Source organism: Delphinapterus leucas, chromosome 9, assembly GCF_059928025.1.
Source record: "Delphinapterus leucas isolate spDelLeu-1000000601 "Yukka" chromosome 9, BTC_Dleu_Yukka2, whole genome shotgun sequence".
NCBI lineage: Eukaryota > Metazoa > Chordata > Mammalia > Artiodactyla > Monodontidae > Delphinapterus > Delphinapterus leucas.
Window position 1 is genome coordinate 33,781,235 of NC_143137.1, and position 23,401 is coordinate 33,804,635.

The window sequence follows — 23,401 nt, forward strand, 5'->3', positions numbered from 1 at the left end:
TCTTCCATTCAGCACCCTAAGTGTGAGTATGAAAATGCTTTGAATCAATGTGCTGGTGCTCTTAGTGTGGTCCGTGTCCTTTTAGATTATGACATATCACATATCTGATCTCTTTCATGTGTAGATCCCAGGTGGGAGACAGTTCTTGAGGGGTTTCTAGTGTTTCCCCATGACTTGTGAGCAGAGTAACTGACAGCCTTTGTTCCGGAATATCTTTTCAAGGATGTCTGTATAATGAAAAACGCTGGAAAAGAGATAGTGTCTGTCAGAGCAAAAGGCAGATTTGTTTACTGTCCAGTATAATAAAGATAATGCCACCCTCTGGGAAAAGGTCAGGCATGTTTGCTTCCTTGCAGACTGTTATAAAAGGTTGTGATCCCTTAAGCTCAGGGTTCCTCAGCTGTAACACAAGCCCTCTGTGTGTGCAACATTCACTTGATGCCTCCACTTCACCCATGTGAGATGCGGGAGGCAAGGGAAGTTGATACACACATCATGGTGCTCCTACTGCTCGCTGTGCCATGAGTTATGACATCTTTTTTCTGTGTGATTCAAGTATTGTGTTTTCTGCCAGCATCCATGAAAATGTGTCAGCCTAACTCGCTAATTTGCAAGTAGGGTAAAATCTTAAACCCTTCACAGTTCTTGACCACACTTACATTTTTCCATTCTATAGAAATAGTAAGAAGTATAGTAAGTCAATTCTATACTTACTAAAAATATACATTTTATAAATATATGTTCAGTGGGTTTTTTTTAAGTCAGTTATACAAGTATTTGGAGGTACAAGCATTGAGCACCTTCTCAGATTTTCCTGACTATTCCTTCCTTCTCTTGGTTAGCATCTAACCTATGCTGGGTTGCCCTTCCACACCATAGGATGTGGCATCCAGCTTTCCAAGCATCTGCCTAGAAGCTAGATGATGAAACTTTCAAGTTAGATTGAGTTAGCTCCCCTTGCAATGGAAAAGTTTGGGCCATATTGCTTCAAATATTTCTTCTGCCTTGTTCTCTCTGTCTTCTACTTCAAAGTATTCCAATCAGGCTAAAGTTACTGGGTTTGATATTGTGTCACAGTTTTTGAAGATACGTTCTCTTCTTTTTTTTTCATTGTTTTTCTGTTTGCGTTTCAGTTTGGATAATTTCCGTGGATCTACCTTAAAGCTCACTGATTGTTTTCTCATCTGTGTTTAGTCTCTGTTGTTCCGGCCAATAGTTGGGCTGTATTTGATGTTTCTTGTAACTATGGGCATCAGAGGCTTCAAATTCCTCCCGTAACGTTGTCACCTTATTTTTGTCTCCCTGCTTGGCTTTGGTGCTTCCTTTTGTGCTGATCCTCAGAAAAAGTCTGCCTCTAGAGTTCTCCTATTTGTACTTGACTGTTACTGTTACTGAAGTCTTATTAGCTTGGTGGTAGGATGTGGGGCAAGGGGAGTACTTTTGAATCTTCTAATATAAGCCTCAGTCTTTGGACTGCACGGGGGTGTCTGTGTCTCAGGGGTGTGCCTTGTCCCCGCCCCCCCGCCCTCTAACCCTCTCCTCAGCTGCAGCAGTTACCTTCCAGTGCTCTCAATCTATAACCTTAAAACCCTCTCCCTTGTAGATAGCCAAGCAATGCTGTACCTGCATTTTTGATTGTGTTCTAACGTCATTTCTCCAATCAAGCTCTCTCTTTCTTGTTATAAAACATCTTAGTGATTTTTCTTCCAAACTTGAAAATCCTTTAAAAGATGGATGCTTCAGTGCTGTTGTTGTTCAGGACAGTGTCACATGAAAAATACCAAAGTTTCATCTTGTTAGCCTCAAAATAATAAAATGCATATTTTAAATAGGTGTCTAATTGCATCCCACATCTTTTTAAGTTGAAGCAATGCTTTGCTATTGATAAGTTAATTATTATTGGGGCAATTTAACCTCATCTTCATTGTCAAGTTCATTGTTGGGAGCCAAGAGAGAGCATCTGATCTCATATAACGCTAGATTTTCAGTTGTTTTGAATTTCTCTTATTTTTTATATACTTTAATAATGGCATAGCATTTATTGTTTTTATGAACTCATATGTTCACTGTTGGAAATTTAATTTAAACATATCATACATTTTATAGGGTAAGTAAAGACTGACATAAGTACATTTATATAAACAGAATTATTGGTACTGTTAAAATTATATTGTGCCTTGGATACTCTATGAATATGCTTTCAGGACAATTGTGACTGAAGTTAAACTAATTTGGGAGAGACAATGATTTTGTGTGTGTGTCTGTGTGTACATGCATGTGTGTAAATAAAACAAATGAATAAAACCGCTGGTTTATTAAGTTACAAACTCAGTTATCAGAAACCAGATGCTCAGATTGGTCCAGCTTCTAGCTCCTTTTTTTAAAAAATATTTATTTATTTTTTAATTAATTTGGCCGCACTGGGTCTTAGTTGCGGCATGCAGGATCTTCACTGCCGCGTGCAGGATCTTCATTTTGGCTGCGGCATGCAGGCTCTTAGTTGTGGTATGCGGGATCTAGTTTCCTGACCAGGGATTGTACCTGGGTCCCCTGCATTGGGAGCACGGAGTCTTAACTGCTGGACCACCAGGGTAGTCCCAGCTTCCAGTTCCTTTGATGAGTAAGATATTGAGAAGTTGACATCAGCCTGGTGGAATTTGCCTCTATTTTGATGATCCCTTAACTTTGAAATGACTACAATACTTATATCATTGGTTTCTATCATGATAGGTCATTTCATTCATACACGATAGTTTAGAGTGTTTTAATTATTTTACTAAAATTCTTAAGACAGGCCTATATGATTAGGATTCTGTAACTTTTGTTTTTGTGAAAATGTGATTTTAAAAACAAATGAAAAAACAATTCCTCCTGCCAAATCGTTGATTTACTCTTACTCTCTAGAAGGGTTGATCATATGAAGCTTACCCCACAGAAATGTGTGTGCAATTTGTGGAAACATAGGTCCATAGGGTCATTTAGGGGTTTACTGCCAGAAGTCAAGGAAGATTCAATCCCCAGGTTAGGAGCAGACCTAAAGTTTTCCAAAATTCCTGGACATTGATAAGATTTGTCAAATAATCAAATCCAGTCTTAGTAAAGAAAGGCTATATTCAAATGATTATTGCAAAAGTAGGGAAAGGGACTATTGCAATAGGGAGGACACGACAACCATAGCATTCGGCGAAAATAATTTTCTTCTCTATCAAGAGGGGTAAACAGGACTGGAGAAAACTGGGTGTGTGGAAGTGCGATGAAAGAGTGTCATGGTCTGAGAGTAGATCAAAGAATCTTTTTCCATGAGGCCAGTCTGTTCTCATGAAGAGTTGTATGCTGGATCGGGATGAGGGTGGGTCAAAATTCAGGTCTCTGAGAGAAGGAGCAAAACTTAACCAAATTTCGGTTAACAAGCATTTTGTCCTGATTGATCTGTTGAAACAAGCAGTTCAGCTAATTACTTATGAGGCAAAAAAATTGGAATGTGGAGGGTCTGTGCCTGGCTTTGTTATAGGCAAATGAGGTGGGGACAGAGATGTATCATGAGTCTTAACTACGTCATATGGGGAAGGGTGTCCTCAGAGCACAAAAGAGTGAGGGGATTTCTTAACCTTCACTATTTTCTTGGAGCACAGGGCTTAAGAAAATTTCAGCATTGTGAGGTTAGAAATTGTTTTCTTTATTAGCTCTAAGACTGACTCTGCAGCACTTGTGCTTGTATCTATCTCATGGGCCTCTTGGGCCTTTACAACCTGGAGTGTTGTATACAGGGCCCTGGATTGCATCTGGGCTGAAGGGAATAGAACTGGAACAGCAAGACAGGTGAAAGGTGCGCTCTGTTTACTGGCCTGACTCCTGCGTGGTAAACAGCACGGAACTTCTTTCATACTTTTCTTCCTGGGGAAGGGCTGCAGTGAATGCCAAGAATAGCTTTATCTTGAAGACTGTCCTCTGACCCTTTGAGGTTTGAGATGTTTGGACATAGGCAGTGAACATTTTCTTCCACTTTGCTGCGGATAGAATATTCAGTTTGAATAGTTTTCTATTTTTTTAACTGACTTTTAAATCCTTCTACAATTCTAATTAAGCTCATTTTCATCTCAGGAGCTTGGCTAGCTCTAAGGCAAGAAATAAAGGATGCTGGCTCGCCAGGCCAGCCTTCCTAAGCTCTCACATCTCTACTTGAATTGATTTGCATTATAATGCACATGGGCAGGAAGATAGGTAAATTGAATGTGTGATTAACTGAGCAAAGAATAAAGCCCATATAGAGTTAACATTATTGCTAGGCTATTTGCAGGTCATTTCTGAAGGATGGAAACAGGCACTCTCTAAGAATGAATGTATGAAATATGATGATTATCTTATTGAAATATAAAACATTTATTACATCATCCAGTTTCTTTTTATTTAACATGAAATGTGTTAAACAATTTCTAAGATGAGAGCTAATCATGCTATGTGGAGGTAATCCAGTGCTGGCAAAGTGGGAAACCCACTGGATCTGGAAATGATCCTTTTAGTACTAAGGAGGTACGGTACAATAATACAACCCTACCTGGGATGCTAGGATTTTCACATAGTTCTGCAAAAACTGAATTAATGGCTTTTTAAATATATATTTGGCCAAAATATATGTACTATCTTTAATTGGGTTTGGGGGAGTATTAATGCAGCCAGAAATATCTATCGTTGAGAAAAATGGATCCTAGATGACTTAAGAAGTAGCTTTGTGAGGACATATTTTAAAACATCATCCTGGGGCTTCCCTGGTGGTGCAGTGGTTGAGAGTCCGCCTGCCGATGCAGGGGACACGGGTTCGTGCCCTGGTCCGGGAAGATCCCACATGCCGCGGAGCGGTTGGGCCTGTGAGGCATGGCTGCTTGGCCTGCGCGTCCGGAGTCTGTGCTCCGTGACGGGAGAGGCCACAACGTGGGAGAGGCCCGCGTACTGCAAAAAACAACAAAAAAAAGCATCACCCTGTACATAAGCAAAATGTTTTGTTTGGCATATGACAGGCTGCATGACCTAATGGCACCCAGAGTAAACATCCTTTTGACATTCATTGTGAATTCGGGTTCCCTCATCCTTGACGTTTTGTACAATGCTTTGATAATTTAAATATCACCTTTAAACTTTCACAATACAATTGTTCAGATAAAGTTTGTATTGATCATAACAATACATATATAAACACTTATATTTCATTGTCTCTTTCTATGTAAGGGTGTCCAGGGAAGATTTTGCATAGTCAAGTTAATGATATTCGTGACTCTGCATGATACTTCTGGTTTATTCTCAGTCTTGGTTCCTTCCACTTTATTAAAACCAATCATAATAAGAAAATGTTTATTTCATAGGGAAAAAAATCCTATCTGTAATTATTAGCACACCATATAGAGTGAGATTAAGCGGTGTTTTATAATTGAATTATGTACAATAAAAATGTGCTGGGAATAATGCTTCTGTGTGTTAAGAATGAAATCATATCTCTAAAAAATGTATTTTTAATAAATAAAAGGTCTATCAAGTCATTTCTAAAAAACAATGTTGCTGATGTTACACATGCTGAAGACACATGAGTACAAGTAAATTATGGCAGAAAATGTTTTTCCTTGTCAATGAATTGCTAGACTTCTGGAAGACATGATCTTTTTTAATGAAAAGACATAAGAATGGTCAATTCTAATACCTAATTCAGCATTCAGCTATGACTTAAGGGACATATAATTAATATATGAAATTTAAAACATTAAGGTTGATATTACTACTTCTTTGTTGTCAAAGTAATTTTTAATTACTTGCTAGAGATCTCAGAATATTACTTTCAACAAGTAAGTGAAAACACACATGATATATCATTTGCCTACTTTAAAATGTGGGATTTAAAATATTTTTTTCATTAATTTATTTATAATTAATTAATTTATTTTTGGCTGTGTTGGGTCTTTGTTGCTGCGCGGGCTTTCTCTAGTTGAGGCGAGCGGGGGCTACTCTTCCTTGCGGTGCGCAGGCTTCTCGTTGCGGTGGCTTCTCTTGTTGCGGAGCACGGGCTCTAGGGTGCGGGGGCTTCAGTAGTTGTGGCATGCAGGCTCAGTAGTTGTGGCACGTGGGCTCTAGAGTGCAGGCTCAGTAGTTGTGGCACATGAGTTTAGTTGCTCTGCGACATGTGGGATCTTCCCGGACCAGGGATTGAACCCGTGTCCCCTGCATTGGCAGGCGAATTCTTAACCACTGTGCCACCGGGGAAGTCCCTGGGATTTTAATTGAATTGCAATTTCTCATTTTTAAACACATGGTCCTAGCTATCAAAGGTAAAAATAAAATTTCAGCCAATCAGCATACATAAATCGTCGAGGTGGTATGATACAATAACACAACTCGTAGGTTCCATGAGATTCCCATGCCTGTTAATTTCATAGATTCCCAATGCCTTTTAATAGGTTTTTAGGGACTTCCCTGGTGGTCCAGCGATTAAGATTCCGCCCTCCCAATGCAGGGGGCCCGGGTTTGATCCCTGATCAGGGAACTAGATCCCACTTGCTGCAACTAAGAGCTCACATACCACAACTAAAGATCTGGTGCCCAGCAAGGAAGATTCTGCACTCATGAGACAGCAAGGATCCCGCGTGCTGCACCTAAGACCTGGCGCAGCCAAATAAATAAATACTTTAAAAAAAATAAGATTTTAAAGAACAAGAAATGGTACAAAATGAATTCAATCATGTGGTAATTCCAACAAAAATTTAAAATTCTACAAACTTACCTGATCTGGTTACTAAACCATATTTTTGTGTGTTTGTTTGTTTTGCTCAATTTAAAATCTCCAAGTCCTCCTGCTTTTGACTTGTAAAAACAGTATTAACTTTGGTCATTTGTTTTAATTGCAAAGCTGGTGAGTGTATTTACCTTGTCAAAGAGAATTATCCAAAATTTGAGTTTCCTTAATTCATGCTAGAGAATTATCTAACAAGGTTGCCTGAGTCTGAGGGTCACCTGATTTTCTCTGGGAATGTAACTTTGTTTTACTTAGAATTCATGCTTGACTAGAGCCCAGGCATTTGACAACTCTGAAAAGTTGGAAGTTAACTTTAAAAACTAAGGTGTGATAACATTCTTTTCTGTCCAGTAGAAAATTTAACTCTAAAAATTACATATTCATTGAGCCAAAGGATTAATCAAGCTTGTAATTTCCTAATCTTATTTCACCATTCTTGTTTCAAGGGCTGTACACAAGCCCAGTTCCTCTCATCTTTTTTGAACTAGCTTTGCCATCCTGCTGGTTCCCTCATTATTAAGTTAAATAAGACATTGAGAGGTGTTCACTATTTATTGGTGAGAATTAGGTTTCTTTTAATATTTTGAGAATTATGATTTAATAACCTAACGGCTTTTAGAAATAAAATAAGTAGAAATATAGGCAGAAAAAGAAGCAGAAGGAGGAGAAGAGGGGGAGAAGGAATTAGGTATTTATCTCTGAGATTATTCTGGATGGTGCATTCATTCCAGTTGTTGTGACAAAATATTATAAATGTCTAAAATCTTTTAATCAACAAACTGAAATTGTGCTGTCCAAGAATAACTGCTTTCTTTCTCTTTTTTAAGGTATAATCCAGAATTGGAGCACATACTTAGAGAGTAGACTTGTATTAAATCAAGTAATATCTGATATAAAACTTTGTGGGAAAGAGGCTTTTTATTCCTTATTCAATCCAACTCTTACTATATTGGACAGGTTCTGTTGAATCCTTTCCTGTCAAAAATTTTAGTGAGTTTTACTGTGTATGTATGTTTGTACATGTATGTATATTTTGTGATTACATTTAAGATGTTGATTGCCCACAGAAAGGCTTTATGGATAAGAAGAAAAGTTTTCAAATGATGTTTAAAATTGCATTGCTCATCAAATCAAAAGAAAAAAGACACCAAATGTTGGAGCTTAAAGACAGGAATGCTTTGATATTAAACCTAGAGAACTTTGGTTAAATTCTTTCGACACTAGGTATGAATGACACCATACCTCCCTGAAATTAGTATTGAAAAAAAAGGCACACACACACACACACACACACACACATGCAAGCACGCATATATATATTTCCTCATTGAGGATCTCTTATATAAAAAAGGTCTGCATATAAAAGACAGTCCAGAGACATCTTTGAAGGTTCTCTTTCAAAGCAGCTTCGCTTTCTCATGTGTCTGGGGATTTCTGTTATTAATTGAAGTTAATTTTCTAGGATATCAGTTTGCCATGCACGTGGGAAAGATTGATAGCCTCTTCGATTCTCAAGAGCGTTGAAAATGACACTGTTCCATCACCGGTTGCCTTCACTTTTATCATCACAAATCAAATTATAAACATCGGGGCAACCTTGCTGGAATCTGGCTTCGGGAGATTTCCATAAGATTAATTAGGCGGCCAAAGCAAAGATGGTAAAATAGAAAGGGGGAGGGGTGGAGGGAGGAGGGAGAGTGGAACCATTCATTCCTCACAGAATGGAAAGTCAATTCAACAATGGGTAATTAGCGTGGGCCACAGATTCTCAAAGGCACTGAGGACACTGGACTCTTTCTCGCACTCTGATGTTTAGTGCCGTATTGTGGACCCCTCATTTAATTAGTGCACTTTGATACCCACAGGAGTTTGAGGCTCCAGGGCATGCTAAACACAGACTGACACCAGCAAGCTTCTGCCTCCTTCCACTCTAATTAGAGACACAATGAGCTGCAAAGACAATGTTTTACTCCAAGATTTCTTCTGCAGATACCTCTGGCAGGAAACAATCGTTTATTTTGTGTCTATATTGGTATTCAGATTAAATTGTTAGCATGCAAAAGATGAGCTAAGGGCACATATCTATTAAAAATGCTTAGCAGGGTTCAAAAATTATGGAAGCAATTTGTGCGAAAAAATGTATTTTCCCTTTTGGAAACTATTTTCTGCTGGTCTAATTAAAATAAACTTTACACCAAAATGCAGGTTGCATTCTAAAATAAATATCAGTACTTTCTTAAAATAGCCATAAGTTCTATGCCTTAAACAAATGGTTCTAAAATTATCTAAAAGGGAGAGGGAGGAAAAAGAGGGGAAACCCCTCTCCTCCTCTGACTTCAACTGCATTGAAATAAGTAGCCAGCACGGGGAAAATGACAGAGGTCATTTTTACAGGAAGATTGCTAATCTGTCTAGAGCTCTTTAAAGAAAGCCCTGAAACATTTCTCAGTGCCAAGTTAAAAAAAAATTTATAATGTTAGTTTTGATGGACAGTTCCATGCTGATTGGAAGAATATAAATGTCCCAAGGGAGACTGCATATTGAAAATTAATCTCAGCATACACAAAATACTAGTATGTGTTTCTTTAACTATACACAGTAAATTCAGTGCCCCTAAAATTTAAACATAAGACAAATATTTCTCTGTGGTATTGTTGTCTCTATATTTCTATAACACAAAATCAGCTTGTAAAATAAAATGTTGCAAAGCATGGTCAACCAAAATTAATCAGTGCTGTTACCTCCTTATGTACCTATATGTCCACCCAGCTACTTACCTGTCTACCAATCTGTATCTAACTTTTGAGAAAATGAAGCCAAAAAGCCTCAAATGAAAAAAACCAAAAATCCATTCTGAGATTGTCTCCACAAAACGAATACGTCTTAACTAACTTTCGATGCCCTTTGACACCAAAAATCTCCCCCCACCCCGCATGCCCTGTATTATTCATTATGAAATCAGAAAGGAAAGACATTGTTTTTGTAGGAAAGTGGCTTGTCCTGTTGCTCAGAGTTACCCTGATACTTTCCACAGATATTTTTTCAAGCCCCATTCTGAATTTGCGTCTATGTAAGGATCGGTGCAACGATTATTATAGGTTTCATCTACAGCGCCGAACCCAGTAGATTGTGAGGATCTCCTGGGAGGACAATTTTAAGAAAGATTGTGTATTAGTGGGAAAGAATGCCATGGTTATTTACCAATGCCTTTCATTGGTTTGCTTTGGGGTGAAGTGAGAGTCAGAGAACATAGGAGTGGTGAGATCAGCTCCATGATTTTGTCAGCTCTGCACTGGACTGAAGAGTCACAGGTTTAGACCTAATGTGCCCACTGTGCCAGTTACCTAGAGTTCTTTTACAGTGCATAGAATTCGTGCCCAAATCTAGGAATCTAGTGGAGCCTGTCCTACCTATGTGCCTCTCTGGATAGACTCATGGCATTTTAGATTCCATTTCTTAAAACTACAATCTCCTTCGGGCATTCTGGCAGATTACGGTCTGTCATTAATATACACTAACCTTGCCTGTGAATAGTGGATATGTCCCACATCTGACTTGAATCTCAAAGTGAGACATCTAGGCCAACAGACTTTGATAATGGTCTCAATGCGTTATTGATGAACTTTTCCATCTGAAAATGCCCTTTTATGTTTGAGAAGTTCAAAAAGTTCTAAGTCACTAAGAAGCCATCGCCCTGCTCAATGTCCTCTCGTGGTTTTTGTTGGTATTCAGAAAATGACAAGAGTATGCTGCCCAAGTGTGGGGAAAAGACTATACCTACGAAAGCAATATTAAAAACTCACAATTAAGCCTAAATTAAAGAAAATTTTGTCTGTTTTAACCAAGTAGATATTTTCCAAGCACTCAATGACTATGCTCCTGTTAAGCATTTTATATTTTAGAAAGCGATGCATCTATACTTTTTGGGAGAGAATTAGCAGTAACAGGTACTATATAACTGTTAGTACTAATACTTTAGTTAGCACCACTTGAGAGCAGAATCCTGGCTCCCAAAGGAAACCTATTCCCCGTCTAAGTCACTGAAGTAACCGCTGAATAATTAGCTAGCAATACCTTACATATTAATGTTTCATGTTTCAGATCATCCATCACTCGAAATCCTGTATTCAGCCTTAGCACACTTTCCTAAAAAAAGATTCATGCTTCCAGCTAAGAAGCAGGGAATTCTTTTCAGATATAACGGAAGACAGTGTGCTCAACGAGAGACAATCAGTCCCATTTTGAATAGTTTACAAATGGTTAATATGCTTTCATACTTTCTGTATGTCCTATTGAAAATCATCTCATCTATTATTGACATGCACTAGATTATAGGTGCTTATGGGAAACAATTTATTTTTTAAAGCAACAGACTAAGGAGGAATTCCTTGAATCTGCAACATCCATAGAAAAGTTGAACTTCATTGGTCAAAAAGGTGGGTAGTATTCTCAAACCACCTATTTGCAGAGTAGAATTACATCACATAGAGTTGTATTTAGACATCCCTGAAGGTAGACGAATGTTAAATGCCATGTAGCATTTGGTTAAATGTGACAGCGTGGGGCACCACGCCATGACATTATTTTAGATTACAGGCTATGCCAAAAGCCATTTAACAGCACTATCAGGAAGAAGTGAAGGGACCCCAATGAAAGGTTTCTCTGCTCATCATACCTGCCTTTTAAAGTTTCCCTTGTTTCCATCAGCCTATTTTCTTCCTGTTCTTCTCTATCTTCCCTTTTCATTTAGAAATTCATTTCATTCCCTCCTGTATTCAATGATGCTCCTTGCTTCAGGGGCCCTTTATAGTAATTTATTCCATATGCTTATTATCCTTTGTGTAAAAGAGTTTTGCCTTCTTTTTTCCTTGTTCCCAACTTTCTAATTTTCAGATCATATCTATTCACTTCTCTGGTCTTGAAACATAAAGAGTTTGCTTGGATCAATTTTATCAATCCACCTTATAATTTTTAAAACTTCAGTTGGGTTACATGAAGTCTTTCCTTTTCCACTGAGAATTTGCTCAACTTTCCCCATCTTTTCACATAACTTAATCGTAGAGATCTGGTATCATTCATATAATTGCTCCACACTGTTCCCCTGAAGAGCAATTAAACCTTGCAAAGGTTTGGTGACCAGCACTGTTTAAATTATATAAGGCAAGGACTAGAAAAGTTCTATCAATAGCAATACTATAATGCATTCAGTTGATAAAAGACCTGACTGCCTCAATTTATACTTACTATTACTAAAAAATATTATATCACACACTTCAGTAAACAGTTATTATCTATCACTTGACAATTAGAGGAGTTGTGTGTGTGTGTGTGTGTATGTGTGTTTTAATAATCCAGTTAACCCCAAAACAGACAAACTTTTTTTGTAAAACACATCAATGCCCAGATTTCTATTAGGGTCATGCCCACACAGTTTGGAAGGCTGGTTTAATAAAATCACATTAACTCATCTCCCAGAAGGCTTATTCAAGCTTCCCCTGCCCCATTAGATAGTATTGGTACATTTTAAGTAAATAGATACTTCTTTTTCCACAAAACTTCCCGCCTCTACCAATGAGTCTGTTTATTTCCAAATGGTAAAAAAGAGGGATATTAATGCACAAGGAAGACAAGTAAACAAGAAATGTGCCCTCAAAGCTACCTTTAGATAAGGCACTTCTAAAGTTTTTTTAAAAATCATTTACTACGAGTCGTCCCTCAGTATCTGTGGAGGATTGGTTCCAGGACCACTGCCCCACCCATACGAAAAGCCATGGATGTTCAAGTCCCTTATGTAACATGGTGTAGTATTACATTCTGCCCTCCTATTCAGCGGGTTCCACATCTGCGGATTCAGCCAATCGCTGGTCTACCGACCCCAGCGTCGACTGCATTCAGCGATATCTATAGAGTGGTTCGCTGCCTATGGAAGTCTGAATTGCTGTGTATTTTTACAGGGTAATTATTCATTCACTGAATTGATGTTTATTGAGTACTTACAGTATACCATACACTATTCTAAATACCAGGAATGTAAAATAAACAGCACAACATATACACGGAAAAATCAAATAAGGAAGAAAGCAAATGGCAGGACTTCCCTGGTCGTCCAGTGGCTAAGACTCCGTGCTCCCAACACAGGGAGCCCGGGTTGCATCCCTGGTCAGGGAACTAGATCCCACATGTCAAGAGGAAGGTCCCGCACGTGGCAAGGAAGATCCAGCGCAGCCAAATAAATAAATAAATATTAGAAACAAAAAAGAAAGAAAGAAAAAGCAAATGGCAAATGCTAGAAGAGACGTAAATGGCAATGGGATACCTGAATGACTAGTAGTAGTTGAACACAGGCACTCTTTGGGGAGCTAATGTTCCAGCCGAGCCCTTGACAAGGCTGATCAAAAACGTTGCTTGACATAACCGATGCTGGATTGACTTAGGACAGCGAGACCGTTTATTTGTGAGAACTTCTAGCACTATAACTTGTTTGCTCTGCGTCCGTCCTGGATCCCCACCCCTCCTCCATGTGCCTGACAACAAACATTTCCTGCCTGCTCTTTTCCTGTTATTTCAATTATTTATTTTTTTTTAGAAGATGTTGGGGGTAGGAATTTATTAATTTATTTATTTTTGCTGTGTTGGGTCTTCATTTCTGTGCGAGGGCTTTCTCTAGTTGCAGCAAACGGGGGCCACTCTTCATCGCGGTGAGCAGGCCTCTCACTATCGCGGCCTCTCTTGTTGCGGAGCACAGGCTCCAGACGTGCAGGCTCAGTAGTTTTGGCTCACGGGCCTAGTTGCTCCGCGGCACGCGGGATCCTCCCAGACCAGGGCTCGAACTCGTGTCCCCTGCATTAGCAGGCAGATTCTCAACCACTGCGCCACTAGGGAAGCCCTATTGCAATTATTTAAAGCAGTTTGTTAAGTTTCAAGACAGTTCCCCACTCCTCCACCATCATGCACTTGCCCCCCTGCCCTCACCCATACTATCACCCCAGCCCCACCCACAAAGCAGTTTTTAACAAGTCCCTCCTTCCCTCCCCAGCCACTGGCCGCAGCATATCAGAGCTTTGTTCCTCCATTCCTTCCCTGAAACAATTCTGGCTAACACTAGGCGTTTCCCCCTGCTGCAATAGTCCCTCTTAATAAAGTCATTCCTTACTGAAAAAATAAAAGTAAATAAATAAAATCATTTACTACTTACACATTTAATTGAATACCAGTTTTGACTTATAATAAATATTGAAATGAAGTCTTAAAGGTATTGGATGATGGAAGCTTTAAAAACATCTTTGTTAATGGTGGATTCTTTCTCAAAAAGAAGAATGGTGCTTATTTTTAAAAGCCTTGCTATGGCCTTTACTTAGTATGAATTAGGTGACTTGGGAAAAACTAGTTCTCTGATAATAACTGCATTTACTTAAAAATTGTTCAAATGAAGTTAAATTATAAAATGATTATTTTTAAAGACAATGAAAAAAGCCTTTTAGAGGTTTTTCTACACCCAGATGTCTACAAATTGCTTGTATGTAATATCCAGTTTTAAAGCTCTGAATGAATATGGATGGAGGGCAGTGTGCAAACTGCCCAGATCTCATATTATCTTAATGACTCAGCAGCAATTCTCACCCACCTCACTGTCCTGTACTTTCTGAAACACCACTTTGATGTTCACCATTCTCCATATAGAGACAAGGGACCCCACATAAGAAATTTCAGCATAGACATTCTTTTGACTAATACCCACCACTGAAATGACTGTATTTTTAACTTAAGAACAAAATGATGGGTAGTTTTGGTGATGGGGTCAAAGAAACACCGTTATTTTTCTTAGACCAGTGGTTCTCAACTCATGCTGCATATTAATATCACCTGGGAAGCTTTAAAACATGCCAATCTCCAAGTCTAACCCCAGGCCAATTAAGTCAGTCCGTGGGCTTTGGAATTGATGTTTTTAAGCCAGAGTGATACTAACGGGCAATCAGAGTTGAGATGCATTTATTTAAACCAATAGTCCTCACCTGGGTCAGGGTGCGCATTGTAATCACTAGATGGTATCTTCCAGAACACCCGGAATGTGGGGCGGGAGGGTCGGGGACAGTATTTTCAACAGTCCCGGCAGATTGTATTGCCATTCTTGTTTATCCAAAGTAGAATCTGAATGACATATCTATGTGTATTTTTATAGAACTCACCACATGATTCTGATGTGCCCTTCACTCACATTTGAGAATCACATACTGGGGTTATTTGTCCAAGCACACATGTATTAATAGAGTCAAAGCAGCAAATTAAGTGGTTCTAAGAGCTGCAGTTGTATCTGGCAGACTAATCCTGAACTCAACATTTCTGAAATGTGCCAGGGGATACGCCCAAATTCTTATTCGTAACTGGGAGATGTGCTACACTAACATGTTTCTCAAGGTGTTTTCTTTAGAACAAAATCTTGTGGAGAGATAATGGTTATGTCTTTCCCGAAAAAAATACACGTTTGGAGGGGCGGGGGCAGTTCTTTGATCTAATAAGGTTGGGAGATGCGGTTTCAAGTAGTACTAAATAGATTTCTTTAAAGCATAATTTATGAGAGCCTTGAATGTACTGCTATACACTGGGAATTTTCTAGAGCAGTACTCCTCAAACTTAATGTACATACAAACCTATCTGGTGGCATAGTAGAAAGAATACTTGTTAGGAATCTTGCCACTGGTAATAATTAGTCAAAACAGAAAAGAAGGGGTCATGAAAGAAACTAGTATTTCTTGATTGACTACCATTAAATAATTTAATGTGGTTAACACATCTATGAGATAGGTGATGTTTTCCTATTTTACAGGTGAGGAAACTGAGGTTGAAAGAGATGAAATAAGTTGCCCCAAATCATAGAATTATTAAACTCAAGCTATGATTCTGAATCCAGGTTCATCTTATTTCCAAACCTGTGCTCTTTTCACCAAATCTTCTTTTATCCCTTCCCCTTCCTTTTTAAAATAAGGTATACTTTTCATATAGTAAAATGAATAAATCCTAAGTGTATAGCTTGGAAATTTTTAATATATATTTATACTCAAGTAACCATCACTCAGAGCAAATTAGTATATTTCCATTCCCCAGAAAATTTCTTCATACTTGTTCCCAGATAATGATCCCCCGTCCCAGAGGAAGCTCTATCCTGATTTCTATCATCATTGGTTAGTTTTTGCCTATTCTTGGACTTCATACAAATGGAAATATACTTTTATGTACTCATTTATGCCTGTCTTCTTTCACTAAATACAACCGTTTTGAGATTCATCCATATCGTTGTGTGTATATGTGGTTTGTTAATTCTTTCTCCTATTGGTAGACATTTACACTGTTGCCAGTTTTTTGCCTATGCTGAATAGAGTCTCTGAATATTCTTGTACAATTTTTTAAAGATATAAACACTCATTCCTTTGGGAGGTCTACATAGCAATGGAGTTGCTGTATCATAGAGTAGGCATGTATCAAGCTTTATTAAAACCTCTCAAGCACCAAAAGTAGGGGTGCCAGTTTACAAAGTCTTTGTACCATCAGCAATGAATGGCAGCTCCAATTATTCTACTTTTTGCCTCCTCTTATTTCTTGACTGTCTTTTTATCCATTTCTTCCTAGATATGCAAAATCAAGAAAAATGTAATCCTTCTAAAAGGCTATCTTGGAATAGTGTGCAAAATTAATGGAAAAGGGCTTCCCTGGTGGCGCAGTGGTTGGGAGTCTGCCTGCCGATGCAGGGGACACGAGTTCGTGCCCCGGTCCGGGAAGATCCCACATGCCGCTGGGCCCGTGAGCCATGGCCGCTGAGCCTGTGCATCCAGAGCCTGTGCTCCGCAACGGGAGAGGCCACAACAGTGAGAGGCCACATACCGCAAAAAAAAAAAAAAAATTAATGGAAAAAAAAATTCCCTTGACAACTGGATGGGGGCCCACCCTACCCAATTTTAATAGGGTGATCTTTCAAACAGTGAAATGACCATCATAGAACCCAGAATAAGGGCCGAACATGGCTATTGACAAGGAAAAGACAAAAAGGAATATGAACAGAAAAGATGCCTTAGAAGGAAAAGGAGGAATAAGCAGGGGAAAGCAGGAGGCATCAAAGACAAATGCAAATGTGGATAGAACAATAAAGGCAGGTTGCAAGGTGACTGGGATCCAGAGTAGGTGAATGCCTGAAAGCCTTGATTGGCAGGGCAGACACTGAACAAAGAAAGAGTGGCTGCCAGGGAGCAGTCAGGAATTGTCTACTCTGAATGGGTTCTGTTTAAAAATCAACATGGAATCATACTTTTATATAAGTTTTTCCTAAGAAAAATCACATTTCCCTCCCTAACTTACTAAGAGACTAATGTGATTTTTAGCCCTCGCTTTTGTTCATCAATCACTCTCTTTCATTCATCAACCTGGATTGGTGCAGGTGCATAATTTACTCGGTCCTTTTCCCCTATGTGTGCTGAACTCAGATGCAGCCTCATTTTGGTTTTGCCTCCTGCAGTGTTACCTCAGTGCTGTGGCGTCTCTTTATGTAACATGCTTCTGTTTCTAGGCCAAACATTCAACAACTTCCCTCAGTCAATTCCAAGAGCTCAGCGGTATCATCTAAATTTGGAGCTCTAAACCAGTCTCCCCAGGCTAAAATTAATCACAAATCCCCAAAAAAGCATTTTAAAGACACTCACAGCTTCAGCCTAAAAGTAGCTCTTTGAATGACTAAAAAATAAATAATACTCAGCTGTACTTATTGATTCCTATTCTTGTCTATTGGCTCAATTTGGTCATGGTTATTGGTATGGTTAGGCCATTCAAGATGGCTGTTCTCTTGCTCTCCATCCTCTGCTCAACCAGGACCTGCTTCACTCACATGACTATCCAATTCTCTTAATTACAGGGTTTAATCAGAACTGCTTTCGTGCTTGCCCCCCGCCCAGTTGCTGGTTTCCCCGGTAACTTATGAGCCAACCTGAAGTCAATTCCCCCTATAAATGGTACCCTTCTTCTCCTTCAGGTAGCCAAGTTTTTTCCTGTGTCCTGCCTGCTGTCTGCTAAACATCGTGGCTCCAGGACTTCTGACTTGTAAGTTTCCCTATCCAATAAGTCCTTGTTGTCCCTGTCACTGCTTTGGGCTCTTTCTTTGGTCTTGCCGCTGGGCAATTACAAGCCTGCAGGCCTGAGGGGTGCAGCCCAACAATGTTATTTTACACTTGTGGAAAGTTTGCTGTATATGGTGATATGGAATTTAGACCCAGCTTGCTATGCTCAGCTCTCCCATTTGCCCAAGGAATTCTTAAAAACCCATTTATGAGACTAGAGCCTAATGGGCAACAACTGTACTAAACTTTTTCTAGCCACCACCACGTTAGAAGTGATCATTCATGTAAGGGTACATAGAAAGAAGTAGGCCTTGCCGTCTGAATATCCTTCTTAGAGTACTTACCATTTGGAGATGCATGACCAAAAAATACAACTGATTGGCCAATAGCAGGGTGATTTATTTAATCTGTTCATCTCTCTTATGTTTTATGCATTGCTGAGTAGCAAACTTCAGATGGACATGTGAAATACATGAAGCATTATAAACCAATGGCCCAGAGTATGTATGATTGTTTAGTTCTAGGTTGCTATCCATATCAGGTAATTAAACATTTTTCAAAGGACTGATTTTTGAAAAGCATGTTTTAAATCAGAAGCCTATCTTGCTCAAAGTTGCTAAATTTTGGACTTATTTTCATTAAAATTTATACAGAGTTTCTGTCTCTTTAGATATTGCATAATTGTTTAAAATTAACCCAATCAGAACAGAAAGCAGGTGATAGGTTTTACTGGTTCTGTGGAGATTAAAATAAGAAGTTTACCAACTGTTTTTTTTTCTTTCGTCAAATATCAACCAAGGGTAAATAAAAAAGGAAATAACGTAGGAAAGCTATATGTGGCATATAAATGTATGACAAAGGATATCAACAAAATTTTGGAAAAGTCATCTAAATTTTTTATAGTTCTAAAAAATATCCAACTATTCTAAAAGGAAAAATAAAAACAATATAAAGACAGTAATGGAGAAAGCAGCGCCTGCTTTTTTACATAAGAACAATCCCCACAGTTTCATAAACTATACACTGGAGTCACAGTCCTCACATTCTATGTATTTTAGCTTTATATTTAAAAACTCACTTATATAAGAACTAAGAAAAGATCAATTATCACCCACTGCATAATACCTTAAAAATTCTACAATACATCTTTACCTTTTCACTTTGGCATTGTATGTCCACTTGTTAACAATTTATGACTACCAATTAATATATGATGCAAGAAATGCACATACTGTCAGAATTGCTGACTTTATAACTTTTTTCTCTACAATTTTCTATTTGAAATAAGTGAATCAAAGACCTTTTTCTTTTTTATCCTATTGTTTTTTCTCTAAAAGCCACTCAGCTCTTAATAAAAAGAAATAGTAAGTACTAGCTGTAAAATAATCTGTCAATCAATCAGGCACTTACACTTTGGGCAGACCACTCATGGAGCTTTAGAAAATACTTTTAAAAAACACAAATAAAGGAAAATCACAATTAAATGTGGATTGGAAAATTCCATTTTATATTGATTTTATTACTAGAATTTGGAAAGAAGCCTTTTGACTGTATTAAGCTAATGTTGTAATGGGTGAAATGAAAGAGACAATTTAGAACCTTGGGCAGTTGCTCATGGAAAAATTGTTCCCCCTGAGCCCTTCATTCAAGTACCTGGGAGAAGGAGAGCATCCCCTTCTACTTAATTGGTCCCTGTAAATCTCTTGGTTAGTTTTTGGTGTTTTACTGTATTGTCTATAATGGGGAAGATGAGATGAGGAAGTCAAATCCCCAGGAATGAAATAGAAGGTGCTATGCTACCTGCCTTCTTTTGTGAAGCTAATTGCAAATAATAATGACTTGTGTAAAGATTTTAGATCATCTGGTATGTACCATAAAATATTTCAAAATTCTATCCTGCTTTTCCTTTTTAAGATAAAGTTGGTGGATATAAGTAAACTTTCAGGTTTTTCAAGAAATTTTTTAGGGAGGCTACTCTACCTTCTAACAGCATGGTCTCTAAAATTGTGTGCGTCAAATAACATCCTCAAACACTGCATTTTAATCTAACTACCAGAAATATTTGCCCAAATAATTTGTGTTTGCAAATTTAGAGCCTGGGTTAAGACCATTTGCAAAAATTGGCCCTGGAAATGTCAAGTACACAGAGCCTTTATATAGCATCATAAATATTAAAAGGTAGAAAACCTAGATCATTAAGTTCCAGAGAAGTAATACACCATATGTACCCATCTGACACTCAGAAGAACAAGAAGCTTCAAATCTTTGGGGGAGGGAGTCCTTAGAGCTTCAACTTTAAAATTCCCCACCTTAAGCACAATTTATAACATGCTGTCACACATTCATGGGTTCAAAGATAAATCAAGTGCATTTTTTTCCTTTTTAAAAATGGATATTTTGCTTTCCATTGGCCTGTTGCCATGTTTAATTGGACACAGCCTGAAAGGGAGGCTGATCTCCGGGGGTCCCTCGTTTTGGCCTGTGAGGAATGGGTGTGATAAGTGTTTACAGTACAGTTCTGACTGCAGCGAGTCCAAATGGCCATTGCTTCCTATTACCTAGTTTAAAAATATACAGTTGAGAGGTAAAACCTGGATAGTCTGAGGTGCTTGGAAAAGGAGAAAATTGGGTTTCATGACATTTTTGCAGCAAACAGGATTCAGAACATAATGGTTAACAGCAACTAACCCATAAGATTCTAGATGAGACTCAAATTCTAGATTCTATATGAGAAAGAGCAGTTTTGCTGAACAATTTCAGAAAGAAAAATCCCATAGGCCTCTTTTTTACTTAAGGGTAAATTTAAAAAATAATGAGATAGTATTCTTAATAGCATGCCTTAGAGTTAACAAAATGTTTTCCCACAAACTATCTAAACTTGATCTTTATAACATAGTGGATGGTTTGCTTTATTATTCTTATTTGCACATTGAGAACACTGGAAGCCAAAGAACTAAAGTATTTCACAAAATACTATGCCATTAATAAGTTACATGTTCATTATTCTAACACATGAGATTTAATTCCAAAGTTTAGGACATACTAAGTACCTAAAACTATTTTAATTTATTTTAATTATGAAAACTGTCTCCAAGTATATTGGAAACTATTGGAAATCTCACAAGCTTGTGTAAAAGGGAAGTTTATATTTTTAGACTTTATTGTTTCTGACCAAATAAACAGTGATACAGCTTTTTAGATTTTGACTTTATTTTTCGAATCGCTTTTACTTATGCAATGTTTTATATTTCGATGCGACCACAAGGTGGGGAGGGTTCACTGTGTGAACTTAAATTTCTCCATCAGTTATTTTCTATGGTTTCTTAACAATGGAATGGGGCTATTCTTCTTCAACTTGAGAATTTAAAACTTGTTGGTGTGGTATTATTTGGGCTACATTATGACCTGGGCATAAAATATGCCATTCCTGGTGTACCCGGTTGAGTAACATTATCTGAATGCAATTCAAGACTAAGAAATAGATCAAGGGATAATTGTTCAAAGGTGGCTTTGCACTTAATTCTTTCTGGGACTATTAGGGTCAAACTCTCTGATCTACTGATCTGACTCTCTGATTCTGATCACTGGCTTGACCGTAAGCTTGGCTGCAATGTCCTATCACATCTTAATTTAAAAAATAAAAATAAAAAGATTTGGGAATTTAAGGAGGGAATGAGTCCAGGATTCCACCTTTCATCCTATACCTCTGTATTAGTTTGCTAGGGCTGTCATAATGAAGCACCACAGACTTAGCTTAAATAACAAATTTATTTTCTCATAATACTGGAGGCTAGAAATCTGAGGTAAGGTGCCGGCAAGGTTGGGGCTTTTTTGAGGCTTTTTCCCTTTCCTTGCAGATTAATGTCTTCTCCCCATGTGTGTTGGTGTTCTAATCCCCTCTTCTTATAAGTACACCAGTCCTATGGATTAGGGCTCACCCTCTGAAGACCCCATCTCTAAATACAGTCATGTTGTGAGGTACTGGGGGTTAGGACTTCAGCATATGAACTTTGAGAGGACATGATTAGCCCATAACAACCTCTCTCTTCTTCACCATCACTTCCTGTGAAGGAAGAGTTGCTTACCTGGTTGCTCAGCTCTGACACTGGTGAAACCACTTTGCTAGGTGGCATCAGAGGGTGGTAGGAGGCCATGCTTGTGGGTGTGGTTCTTCAGCATCTTCTCTACTTTCTCTCTTGTACTCACACCAACAAAGTGGCATGACCCTAAAGTGCTTCTTTTTCTGATTCCTCCTGTGTGGTCAGAGAAGAAAAGGACAAAAGAAAGAAAATAACATTATAATGTTCCACGTTGCCAAGCAAAAATCACAAAATCTAAGCTTTTGTTAAAAATATGTCCACATTAAAAAAAAAAAAAAAAGAATAAACCTCTCAGCTTCACGTACCCCCTCTAGCTTCTGTGATGGCTCTCCCTGTCACGTCCCAGACACAATTCTGATGTCTCCACTTTTTTACCTCTCCTTCGTTCTTCCTGGTACTGCATCTGGTTCACTCTTCCATCAGTTCAATAACACTGTTCTCTTGAAGATCACCACAGAGTTCTCTAAAACCACATCCAGCCCACAATCTTCTTATCTTCCTCATTGAACTTCACATTGCAGTCTTTTCCTTCTCCAATCCATTCTCAAATCCACTTTGTAGCTCCATATAGTTTTGAGATTTCTGTAACTTCCTGGTGGGTTTTTAAAAATTATTATATGTTGACATTTTATGTTGTCTTTTTCCTTAAATTCTACTTTGCCAGATGTCAAAATGACTAAACCAGTTTATTTAGCTATTGTTTGGCTGGCATATATTTTCCCAAGACTTTAATATAAATTGTTCTCTATGGTTTTGTTTAACATTCCTTTGAAGATAATCCCTCTTTTTTTCTCTAGGTGATTTTTTTTTTTTTTTTTTTTTTTTTTTGTGGTATGCGGGCCTCTCACTGTTGTGGCCTCTCCCGTTGCGGAGCGCAGGCTCCGGACGTGCAGGCTCAGCAGCCATGGCTCACAGGCCCAGCCACTCTGCGGCATGTGGGATCTTCCGGGACCGGGGCACGAACCCACGTCCCTGCATCGGAAGGCAGACTCTCAACCACTGCGCCACCAGGGAAGCCCCGTCTAGGTGATTCTTTATGTCCCATTAGTTTCTGCCATTTCACTATGATGAATTATAATTTGTAGTTTTTTCAATTTACTCTCCTTGGAATTCGTTGGGCTATCTGCTTCCCTAAATTGGTATAAATATAAATATATATACACATATTTGTATATATATGTATATATTTGAGTATATATATATATAACATATATATGCCAATATATAAACCTATATATTTCTCACTTCATCCTTCGTGTCTCTCAACCACTCTTTAATATTTTCTACTTCTGTCTCTCTCTGCCACATTCTGGGTAATTTCTTCATCTGTATCTTCCATTTGCTAATTTTCTTTTTATCAATCTATTGCTAAAATGCTGTTATTCCTGCCCATTAATTTTTTCATTCAAATAATTGTATTTTTTTCC

The 23,401-nt window shown here is 38.3% G+C and overlaps 1 long non-coding RNA gene across 1 annotated transcript in view; it reads left to right on the top strand.

Annotated features, from left to right (window-relative positions):
* Positions 1–23,401, top strand: part of LOC111179351 (uncharacterized) — an 82,900-nt gene that overhangs the window by 50,029 nt on the left and 9,470 nt on the right. Inside the window, exon 4 of the long non-coding RNA XR_002645887.3 lies at positions 17,790–17,857. This is a non-coding gene — a long non-coding RNA (uncharacterized LOC111179351). The remainder of the gene's footprint in view (positions 1–17,789; positions 17,858–23,401) is intronic.